The following is a 12,500-nucleotide window of genomic DNA, read 5'->3' as shown; positions in this document are numbered from 1 at the left end:
AACAAGAATGAGCTTTTCAATGTCTTTATGGAAACTGAAAGTAGCAATATCCTCCTAAGGACTCGCTTGTTTCAACATTGCTGTGGGAAGATAAGAGTAGAAAGAGGAAAACGATTTTAAAAAACAAGATCAATAAAATAGTCACTAAATTAAATGTGCTCAAAGCGGTTTACAAAGGGTCCCTGTCCAATAGCAACATGTAACATGTAGAACGAGTCACGACGCCTGTTAGGCGATATTACTTCGCGAAGTCCCAAGTTTAAGAGCTTTTGCCAAGATGAGGGTAATTTAAATCAATCAATATAATAGGAAGGACGAGTTTTCTGGCCATTTTTTAAAATTCACTCAATCCTATAGATTTTTGCTACTTTTCAAAATTGGAAAAAGATGTATTAAAAATGAGCATGTACCTTGATAGTTTTATTCAACTACCACTAACATGTAAAAACTAAAGGCATTCGCTTTGACACTACGCCTAGAATTTGTCTCAGAAAAATGTAATAAATAATAGGAATGGGGTAAAATTAGCCCCGGTAAACCACTGATATAGTCGGTGTTGGGGTTGAGTGAGTTAAAATACGTGTTTTATCCCGAATACGGCAGTTACCGGGTTAAATACAAGAATGCATACTGCCGTTGTTTTTAAAAACACAGTATACGCAATGTTAATCAAATGGCATATACTGTGTTCTTTAATAAAACGGCAGCATATTGCGTGTATGTTTGTTTACCGTTGAATTAACAAAGTTGATATTTAAGTAGTTATTGCCGCTTATCTTTTGGAGAAATGCCCCACGCGAGGGATTGGATTTGGGAATAATCCACGAATTAATTTCGGGCCGATGGGTTTCTTGACTTGAGTTGCCAGTTTGGTAAATTAAATGCCAGAAACAATTAAAAACAAAAGAAAGAGAGTAAGAAAAAAAGAAGGCATTCAGACAGAAATAAAGACAGAAGGAAGGAAAGAAAGAAAGAAAGAAAAAAAGAAAGAAAGAAAGAAGGAAAGAAAAAAAGAAAGAAAGAAAGAAAGAAAGAAAGAAAGAAGGAAAGAAAGAAAGAAGGAAGGAAAGAAAGAAAGAAAGTAAACTAGAACTTAGATCTACATGTTTTGTTTTGTTTGTTTTGTTTGTTTTTTTTGTTTTGTTTTGTTTTTGTTTTTGTTTTTTGTTTTTGGGGGGGGGGGGGGGGGGGAGGGGGAGCAAAAGTCACTTAGAAGATTTTGTCTTTCTTTTTTTAGAAACATTTTAATCAAATTAAAATAAATATAAAAGTTATTGATGAAAAAGCATATATGAACATATAGTACATTTTCCCCGAGGGAACCATAGTCATAGTCGTTGAGCTTCAGAATGCTACATTTTCTACAGCAGGCCACCTGGAACCAGATTTCCGTTACACACAGTGCAAGTAGCCTGTTCGAGTGTCAATTTTTTTTGCACACTTTCACTACTCATCATTGTCTAGAACCAGGCATTCATTCATATCTAAGTCTATTGTTTTGAAGTACCCCAGCGAAGACACAGTGACAAGGGGTAAAAGTCTTATGAATAATGTTACCCATCCGGTCAGTGACACGCTCAACATTGCTTTGTTACAAGATGTGACAGCATACCATTAGCATACTGATGGCAAAGAATTTTAAAAATCGGATTATAAAATTACGTGTTACTTACAAATAACAACAACAACAACAACAAAAATAATAATAATAATAATAACAATAATAATATAATAATAATAATAATAATAATAATAATAATAATAATAATAATAATAATAATAATAATAATAATAATAATAATAATAATAATAATAAAATAAGTAGCTTTGGGCTTTTCTCGAATTTTGGATATAGCTTTCGATTTTATATAGAGAAAAATCTATTCTTTTTTTTTTTTTTTAAGGTGGAGGGGGGGGGGGGGGGGGGGGGCAAAAAGTGTTCCGTAAAGTCTATGTTAGTTTTTTTGCCAACAAGAACAGAATTACTGGAAACCTAAAAATGATAAAACAATTTTTTACAGATTGATTTACGAGTAGCTTGCAAACCTTTAAACAAATTAAGGGTAAATCAATCACCCGTTGACTCAAATGATTATTTAGAATATCTATTTTTCAAAAAAAATTGTCCCAATTTCCCCAGATTGCCTTATCGGGACAGTCTCGATTTTATCAGGGCAGACCTCTATGAATATACACAATTTTTTTTAGCTTAAATTCATTATAAATTCAATTCAATAAGGGACAGGAAAATTAAGGTTTGTTTCTACAACCTAGAGTAAAATGACGTTGGTCTGGATGATATATTTAATAAAATCTACCCTAATTAATATTTTTTTCTTCAAAAATTGGCATTTTAGACAAAATCTACCTGCCAACCAGCATTCGTGGGTTCACAACCATGCTACTTGTACGAATTATAACTGTGTACTTAATGATCTGTGATATTTTTAATAAGACTCGTTAGGAGGTTATTTGGTTCTAACATTAATTATGACGATAAATTATTGTCTCCTCTTCTTTCTCCCGCCCGATCCATTTTCCCCTCTTCCTTCTCCTCCTCCTCCTCCTCCTCCTCCCCTTCCTCCTCCCCTTCCTTCCTCTCTTCCTCCTCATTTTCTTCTTACTCTATCTCCTCCTCTTCCTCCATACCCCCCTCCCTTTAATATGAATTACTGCTATACTGGTATAACAAGATGATAATATATAAACATCGACGCGATGCGTTTAGCTAAAATACTAACAACATCCACCTGTTGGATATAACGTACCTTGACATGAAAATAATATGTGTAACCTTAAACGTTTATATCTAGTTTGATTGATTAAATTTTGTAAGGCTTTTCAACAAAAAAAAAAAAAAGAAAAATAAAAAGAACAGAGCTATGTCAATTTCGTTCCATCTATATGAATACCTATTCAGTGGTCTACAAAAGATATGACTAGATATAGATAGTATGCGCTTGGCTAAGAAGCTCACAACGTTGCCACCCGGAAGTATAACGGACCAACACACAAAACTATGTGTAACCTTAAACGTTTATAGTCTAGTTAATACAGTTTAGTGAGAATTACTCGTAAACACGGATAGAACAAAGACCTGACTGGCGTCATCTTCGTACTGTCTATATGATATGAAGTGAAGAGAGTGTTATATCATAAGAGCAATCAATACATTATTATATCATAAGAGCAATCATATGATATCATGAAATGGTTTGCACTTATGTTACGGTATGTAGATATTATAAAATAAAATATAAATTATGTGTACCATACTGTAATACTAGACGACATAATGCGATATGATATTGATATATAAGCTATTGATAATTGATAAGATATATTAAATTATATATATGGGTGGTATTACAGATATATGGGCTATCCCATTGTTTTTCATAACTACACTGAGCTCTGGATGAGTCGACGTCGCTTGAGTCGATTTCCGATCCGAAAGCGAGTGTCATACCACAAGACCACATAGCCGCTATAGATAGAACGAAGATGACGTCACTCTGGTCTTTGTTATTGTTTTTTGCCATCCGCGTTTATGAGAAATTCTCCCTAAACTGTATTATCCAGACTATATATGATCATAGTTACACATAGTTTTGTGTGTTGGTCCGTTATACTTCCGGATGGCAATGTTTTGAGCTTTTTAGCCAAGTACACACTATCTATATATTAGCTGCACCATATCTCACCAAGTCTCAACCGGCATTTTAAGTATGGGAAAGTCCATCTAAATCATCATCAACATCCGCGTATTGTCCATAATATCATTATAATAATGTATGACACTCTTAACCAAGTTGGAAAAAATACTTGAATTTACAAATGCCACGCCTTGTTACTTAGAAGAGAAAAAGAAATACTTATCATCCCATTATTACATGAATCATGAGGAGCTCATTCATAATTGGCTTCAACAGTCGTGACGTCACTTCCCTCATAGTGACGCATAGTAACTTAATAACTGATTCTAAACTATCAGAACAATGGCGGACGCCCTATGAAAAACTTCTCCAACGAGCACAAAAGTGTATCCATAGGAGAAAATCATTATAAATCTGATCATGTTTTGACTTTTAAACATTCTGATCACATGACATGTGAAAAAGTTCTAGCCAGCACGAAGAATAAAAAGTACCGATTTTCTTTGTTTAGAACCAAGCTTCTCGTTGCTGGGCGGAAGTGACATCAGACTATTGAATCCCATTGAACAATACAGTTGGTGTACACGAGAAGTAAAAACGAAATGCGAACATTCTTTCACCGTGATGAATCGCCAGGTTGTATTATTAAAGAAAAATGGACGGCTTTTTATTTATTTATCTTTTTAAATTTCAAAATGATTTTGGTTATTAAAACAAAATAAAGAAATTCTCTAGCTGAAGTTTAATAGCTGATAAGGGACACAGAAACAAAATCCTAACGTTGGGATATTTATTTTTTTTTATTTTTTGTTTTTGTTTTTTTTTTTTTTTTTGTTGTTTTGTTTTTTTCCTTGTTTAATGGTCATCTCTCAAAACATATCGGTAAAAACAATCTATATAAACATAAGTGGTCTGTGTAATATAGGTCAAAGTGACAAGAATTTGATTCTGTGTCAAGACGCAATAGGCTATCCTGTACTGTAAGTCCACGGAGTCAAGTTCGTATAAAATTATGATTTTAAATAAATAAAAAATTGAAGTAGGCTAGACGTCTAGTCCCTAATTTCTTGAAGCTTCAATGGATTTATCGATGTCAAATTTAGATACATATCTATCTTCTTTCTAAATATGACAATGAATTTATCTGGTGCAGACATGCCATGAGCTACGAAAATCGGTTCGTTGATTTTCCATTTTATTATTATATTATTATAATTATCATTATTATTATTATTATTATTATTATTATTATTATTATTATTATTATTATTATTATTATTATTATTATTATTATTATTTTTATTATTATTATTATTATTATTATCATTATTATTATTATTATTATTATTATTATTATTATTATTATTATTATTATTATTATTATTATTATTATTATATTATTATTATTATTATTATTAGATTATTATTATTATTATTATTATTATTATTATTATTTTGTTGTTGTTGTTGCTAGTGTTGTTGTTGTTGTTATAATTATTATTATTATTATTATTATTATTATTATTATTATTATTATTATTATTATTATTATTATTATTATTATTATGATAATAATAATAATAATAATAATAATAATAATAATAATAATAATAATAATAATAATAATAATAATAATAATAATAATAATAATATTATCATTTTTTTTAAGGTATGGCTCTCGTTTCAGAAATAGGAGTTTGCTTTAAAACAAAAGTGCCTGGATAAATTCGGTATTTATTTATAAGTTCAATTTACCACATATTAAAAAGAGATTTTCTTCCAGTCTGATTAGTTTCGTAGTTTATGAAAGTCCCACGTTGAGTCTTTTTGCCAAGATTAGGATCAATTTATTCGATAGAAGTTTAAAGGGCGATTTTTTTTTTCTGGCCAAAAATGTAAGGACGGCAGAATATTCATAAAAAGTGACAGTGAAAATTATGAGAAACAACAAACAAAAAAAATTTTTAAAAATAAACTCAGAAAATCAGTCGTTAGGTCTGCACAAATAACGCAAAGTCATGAAATCGTAAAATATCTATAAGAATATCTACTGAAATTGAGATTATTTTTTTTCTTTGTATAGGGCAATATCAACTGACCGTGCTGACAATATCAACACGACGCCTGTTAGGCGATATTACATTTTTTTTTCTGACAGAGACAACGCTGTTAACGGCCAGGTACTCATTTTACACCTGAGTACGGTGAGCAGAGAATGTGAGTAAAGAGCCTTCTCCAACTATGCGCCGAGCGAGCGAGGCTCGAACCCAGGACCTTCCGATCCGAAAGCGAGTGTCATAATATCCAGTAGACCACATCGCGCACAAAGGACTCTCTCAACAAGATTGTCGTGGACTCCACGTAAAAAAAAGCAGTACCTATCTACCTACCTATGAACAATAATATTATTACGAAGTGGTTATTCAGTATCAGATACTGAATAGTACAAAACCACTATTCAGTATCAGATACTGAATAGTGCAAAACCACTATTCAGTATCAGATACTGAATAGTGCAAAACCACTATTCAGTATCAGATACTGAATAGTGCTATCCATATTATTATTCATTTAAATCAGTATCATCATATTGGAGGTATTCCTAGAGTGCTTGGCCATTTTGAGGGGAAAAAATAATAAATAATATAATATCTTCTCTCAATACGACAGCGGTAACTAGGCTACAATGAAAAAATATTTTCGCGGTAGCCTACGAGGGGTACTGCACGTTTTTCGAGAACGGCAATGAATGGTAGAGAGGAAGAGGCGAGTCGTCTGCCTGAAAAGTCGAGCTTTCTCAGCGTCTGCTCCGCTTTCAGGGTCGGTATGACCCAGACGGCGAGGTTAAAGTGAGAGAGGGGTGGGTGAGAGAGGAGTAATGAACAACTGCGGTGTGGTAATGCCGATGGTGGTGGTGGTGGTGGTGGTGATTATGGCTGTACTGTGTATGTACGCTGTGTCCAGCCGGCTGTGTAAAAATGTGTCGTCCATGTGTACTACAGTAAACCTTCGTTATACCGATTTGAATAGAGTCAATAAATAATTTACAATGTTGTAGCCCATAAGATGAGATGGTTCAATGAACTTCGGTTGGTGTCATGAACTTGTAATCCATGTGCAGCTATGTGGTCTTGTGGTAAAACACTCGCTTTCGGATCGGAAGGTTCTGGGTTCGAGCCTCGCTCGGCGCATAGTTGAGTCCTTGGAAAAGACTCTTTACTCACCTTCTCTCACCGTACTCAGGTGTAAAATGAGTACCTGGCCGTTAACAGCGTTGTCTCTGTCCAACGTGTTGCTGCTGGTCAGGGACCCTTTGTAAAGCGCTTTGAGCACATTTAGTGGATATCGCGCTATATAAAAGCTCTGGTTTAGTTTAATCCATGCGATTGTTTGACTTCTGAACGATGGGTTAAGCCCCCAACACACCTAACGTTCTACCGTTCTACCGGCCGGTATACCGGTAACGGTAAACCGTTTAGCCCATCAATATAAAAAATAGATCACTCCGATCTTAAAACTAAATAAAAAGTAATTTTGTTAATAAGCATTAAATCGAGGCGATACGCGTGGACATTGTTAATTTGGACCTGCTGAGTACAAATATGTATATTTAGTTTTAAGATCGGAGTGATATTTTTTATATTGATGGGCTAAACGGTTTACCGTAACCGGTAAGAAAAAAATTCCTATGGACGAATTAATTATTTTTATTATTATTATTATTATTATTATTATTATTATTATTATTATTATTATTATTATTATTATTATTACTATTACTATTACTATTATTATTATTATTATTATTATTATTATTATTATTATTATTATTATATTATTATTATCATTATTATTATTATTATTATTATTATTATTATTATTATTATTATTATATTATTATTATTATTATTATTATTATTATTATTATTATTATACTGGCCGGTAGTACGTTAGATGTGTAGGGGGCATTAGCTGCATGTGGCATGGAAAAGTAAAATTATAAGGTGTTACTATGGTCGGACCGAAAGCTACCATTTAACAGGAACAATATTGTAAGGATTCATTTTTCAACAACAAATATGGTAGTCACAGTCAATAATAATAATTACTCATCTGGCGATGGAAAACCAATAACAAAAAGCTGAGTGACGTCAAGATAATAATAATAATAATAATAATAAATAATAATAATAATAATATAATAATAATAATAATATAATAATAATAATAATAATAATAATAAATGACATTTATATAGCGCTTTACCCCGTTGTCACAGGCTCTATGCGCTTTACAGTGATATAAAACAAAACATATTACAGTAAGACAAGTTTGATGGAATTGTGATACGAATTCAATTTAACAACAACAAAATATGATAATAGTATTGCAACATTATGACGCAAAAAGATAAAAAGGTCATTCATTATATTTAGTGAATGCATTATCAGCCAAATTCAGTCCCTTGATTGGAGGACTCTGAATAATTACAAAGTTTTTTCCACACGTGACTGGTATGTCAATGTTAGCAGTGGCGGGTGGCTTTGACTGTAGAACTACCCCCCTCCCGGCCAGGCGGAGTTGCCGTACCAGAAAGGTCGCGAGGTCGAGCCCTCATCGCCGCGAAGTTTTTATAATCTAATGTCTTCTGGCATGTTTCAACTCATTTCATTTCTTGTTATGTCAGTGATATGACTTGTTTAAATGAAATGTGTGCTTTTATGAGTAATATTCACTCTAAAAACAATCGACCCCATTTTTTTTTTTTTAAGTGTTTACATGTGTGCTGGCGTTGATATGACCTTAATGTGTTGCAAGCGCCGTAAAGCCATTAAAAACAAAAACAAATGTGTTGTGTTCACGGTGTTGGACCAATCAAAGGAACAAACGTTTGATAAACGCATTCACCGATTCGCGGGGTTGGGAGTTGGTATAACTAGGTCACACTGTATCTTAAAGCAACATGTGTTCGTGAGGGGGTTGTTTATTTTAATTCATTTATTATTAAGGTGCATTACACAATTTGTTGTGTCTATCCAACTTACGTCAGAACATTTCTTTTTTTAGAACTAACTCTCTCTCTCTCTCTCTCTCTCTCTCTCTCTCTCTCTCTCTCTCTCTCTCTCTCTCTCTCTCTCTCTCACTTCACTCAGTAAATGCGTGTATGTATGTGTGTAACTAGTGTGTGTTTGTGTGTGTCCCTCTTTCTCTTTCAAATTTCTTCCCCCTCTCTCCTTCTACCCGTTCTATATCTATCTACAATCAATGCCCTCTCTGACTGCTATGATCTATTATAACATCTGTCTGTCTTTCTCTCTGTCTGTGTCGGTATGTCAGTCGGTCGGTAAACTTATTACAGTACCTGTTTTTGTTTTTAAGGGTTTAACGGCGCTTGCAATGTAGCCATCGTTAACTTCCAGTCTGACACTGACCAAAAAATGACGTCAAGAGAAAAGTCTTTGGCCACAAAACAAAACAAATCGTGAGTTGTATTCAATAGTTCAACCAATGGAATCACTTGTTCTGTTGAGCTCTACTAACGTCAACTCACTAGAGGCTGCACAACTCTAAAAAAATGAAGTAAAACTATAAGTCCGAGAGGTTCTAGTGTCAGGCTATATATGTTAACGATAGCTACGCTAAAACCGTAGCCATCGTTTACTTATAGCCTGACACTGACCAAAAAAAATGACGTCAAAATGCCAGTCTTTGGCCACAAAAGAAAACAAATCGTGAGTTGTATTCAATAGTTCAACCAATGGGACCACTTGTTTCCATGAGCACTACTAACGACAACTCACTAGGCAGTGCAAAAATCAAATAATGACGTCAAAATGCCAGTAGCAGTCTTTTTGTGTTTCAGTGTAACTTAACTGTGGCTACGCTAAAACCCACTAGAACTTATAGGTTGACGTCATTTTTTTTTAGGTTTTTGCACCGTCTAGTGATTTGTCGTTAGGTAGAGCTCAAGGAAACAAGCTATTTCATTGGTTGAACTATTGAATACAACTCACGATTTGTTTTCTTTTGTGGCCAAAGACTTGTCTTTTGACGTCATCTTTTAGTCAGTGTCAGGCAGTAGCCATCGTTATGTTATAGCCTGACACTGAAACCCAAAAAGACTGGCAGTTTGACGTCATTATTTGGTTTTTGCCCCGCCTCGTGATTTGTCGTTAGTAGTGCTCATGGAAACAAGTGTTCCCATTGGTTGAACTATTGAATACAACTCACGATTTGTTTTCTTTTGTGGTCAAAGACTGGCATCTTGACATCACATTTTGGTCAGTGTCAGGCAAAAGTTAACGATGGCGAAGATCAGGCTATAGATAGAACGAAGATGACGTCACTTTGGTCTTTGTTATTGCTTTTTGCCATCCACGTTTATGAGTAATTCTCACTAAACTTCATTAACTAGACTATAAACGCTCTAGGTTACACATAGCTTTGTGTGTTGGTCAGTTATACTTCCGGATGGCAATGTTATGAGCTTCTTAGCCATACGCATACTATCTTTAGATAGTATGCGCATACTATCTATAGATAGTATGCCCTTGAATAAGAAGCTCATAACATTGCCATCCGGAAGTATAACGGGCTAACGCACAAAACTGTGTGTATCCATAAACGTTTATAGTCGGGTTAAAACAGTTCAGTGAGCATTACTCATGAACGCGGATGGCAAAAAACAATAACAAAGACCTGAGTGACGTCATCTTCGAACTATCTATAGATAGAATGCGCTTGGCCAAGGAGTTCACAACATTGCCATCCGGAAGTATAACGGACCAACACACAAACTCTGTGTAACCATGAACTTTTATAGTCTTGTTAATACAGTTTAGTGAGAACAACTCACAAACGCGGATGGCAAAAACAATAACAAAGGCCTGAGTGACGTCATCTGCATACTATCTATATAAGTTTACGATGGCGACGATGAAAGGTGCCGGACAAAGCAAGAAAGAAAAATACAAAAAAATTACCATCCCAAAAAATCAGTCGATCAGCCAAGGCATGATGATTTCCTTTTTCTTTTTTTTTTTCTTTTGGTTTGGGGGGGGGGGGGGGGGGGGGGGGAAGAGAATCTTTTTTTTTTTCTTGTATTTTTTTCTCTTCTTTCTGGCACACTATTCATACACACCTTTTCAGATATATGTAACACCCCTGCTCCCTAATTTTTGAAACATGACATTACTTTAATATATAATAATAATAATAATAATAATAATAATAATAATAATAATAATAATAATAATAATAATAATAATAATAATAATAATAACAATACTAATAATAATATAATAATAATAATAATAATAATAATAATAATAATAATAATAATATAATAATAATAATAATAATAATAATAATAATAATAATAATAATAATAATAATAATAATAATGTACTTTATTCATCCAAAAAGGAAATCATTTTATTTATTAATTTATTTTTTATTTTTGGACATTACTTTTAAAGTCATTTGAGTATAATGTATATAGCGCAACATCCACTAAGCGTGCTCAAAGCACTTTACAAGGGGTCCACCACTAGCCACCGGCAACACACTCAGCATGTAAGACGAGACATGACGCCTGCCTGGTACTATACGCAATGTAACATAATTGTGTCAGTACATGACATAATCAATCGGAAGATGAAAATTTTGGATTTGCATTTTATTTTTCATTTCTGAAAGAATATGCTCCCCAGAGCATTTTAATCTTTATTTGAAGGGAATCGGGTGATTTTTCATGAAGTTATGGTGAGATGTATGGAACGGTATCCAACAACTTTTCCGAAATTTTATACTTTTTCAACTTTCAGCTGTAAAAAAAAATATTAAGAAGTGAAATTCAGCTTTGATATTTTCCGAAGTTGTACAAAAAGGGTTGATTTAATCATTTATGACAAGAACTCATTTTTTTTAAAAATAAAAAGTGACCTTCTAACTAAAATTGGCAATATCTCAGTTCAAACTTGTTCACCATCCGATTGATTATGTCACTCACTGTCCTGTAACCATTTTTTTGCCTGACACGAGTCAACGCTGTGAACGGCCAGGTGGTACTATTTATAGATAGTATGCGCTTGGCAAAGAAACTCACAACATTGCCATCCGGCAGTATAACGGACCAACACACAATGTGTAACCATGACCTTTTATAGTCTCGTTAATAAAGTTAAGTGAGAATTACTCAAAAACGTGGATGGCACAAAACAAAAACAAAGGCTTAAGTGACGTCAACTTCATTCTGTCTATACGTGACTACGGTGACTGAATTTGAGTTAGGAGTTAGCCTTTTCCAAGGCAGGACTCAATAACTATGCGTCGCTCAGAGCAGGACTTGAACTTGAACGCTAGACCTTCCGATCGGAAGTCGAATTCCAAACCATAAGACCGCATTGCTGCACAAGCCACGTGTTTGAGACAAATAATTTGACAGGTAATTTGAGGCATTTGAATCGATCGATAATTTTTAATGTAAGCTTGTTTGTTTTTGTTTTTGTTTTTTTTTTTTTAATGACAAAATGGTGAAAAGAATGTGTTTTGTCAGGGCACGGAAACGTTCTATTTCCGGTTCTTTTCTACTTCCGGGCCCTCATGTTATATCGATCTTGTGAGGAGACAACTGTAGATGGCAATTTCAATGCCGATGATGTCATCAGATTTTTTTTTAAAGGCAAGTTAGCATGGCTGTGTAATTTTACAAATTCAAGAAGACAAAACAAAATATTATATCAAAAAGAAAAAAAAATAGAAGAACAGAAAAGAAAAGAAAATACCATGTATTTTATTTTACCCGACGTGCACTTATTTGCAGGTCTGATAACCCAATTTATA

The 12,500-nt window shown here is 33.6% G+C and overlaps 1 protein-coding gene across 5 annotated transcripts in view; it reads right to left on the bottom strand.

Annotated features, from left to right (window-relative positions):
- LOC144977420 (uncharacterized) overlaps positions 1–12,500 on the bottom strand; it is a 241,665-nt gene that overhangs the window by 153,819 nt on the left and 75,346 nt on the right. For all 5 annotated transcript variants that reach the window (XM_078922612.1, XM_078922618.1, XM_078922613.1 and 2 more), the window contains one exon: positions 1–80. This exon is cut by the window's left edge and continues 551 nt beyond it. The gene's annotated coding sequence lies outside the window, so the exon portion shown is untranslated. The remainder of the gene's footprint in view (positions 81–12,500) is intronic.

This window comes from Berghia stephanieae, chromosome 7, assembly GCF_034508935.2.
Source record: "Berghia stephanieae isolate SIO BIC M18660-M18661 chromosome 7, UCSD_Bste_1.3, whole genome shotgun sequence".
Lineage (NCBI taxonomy): Eukaryota > Metazoa > Mollusca > Gastropoda > Nudibranchia > Aeolidiidae > Berghia > Berghia stephanieae.
This window is presented reverse-complemented; position numbering and strand designations above follow the sequence as displayed.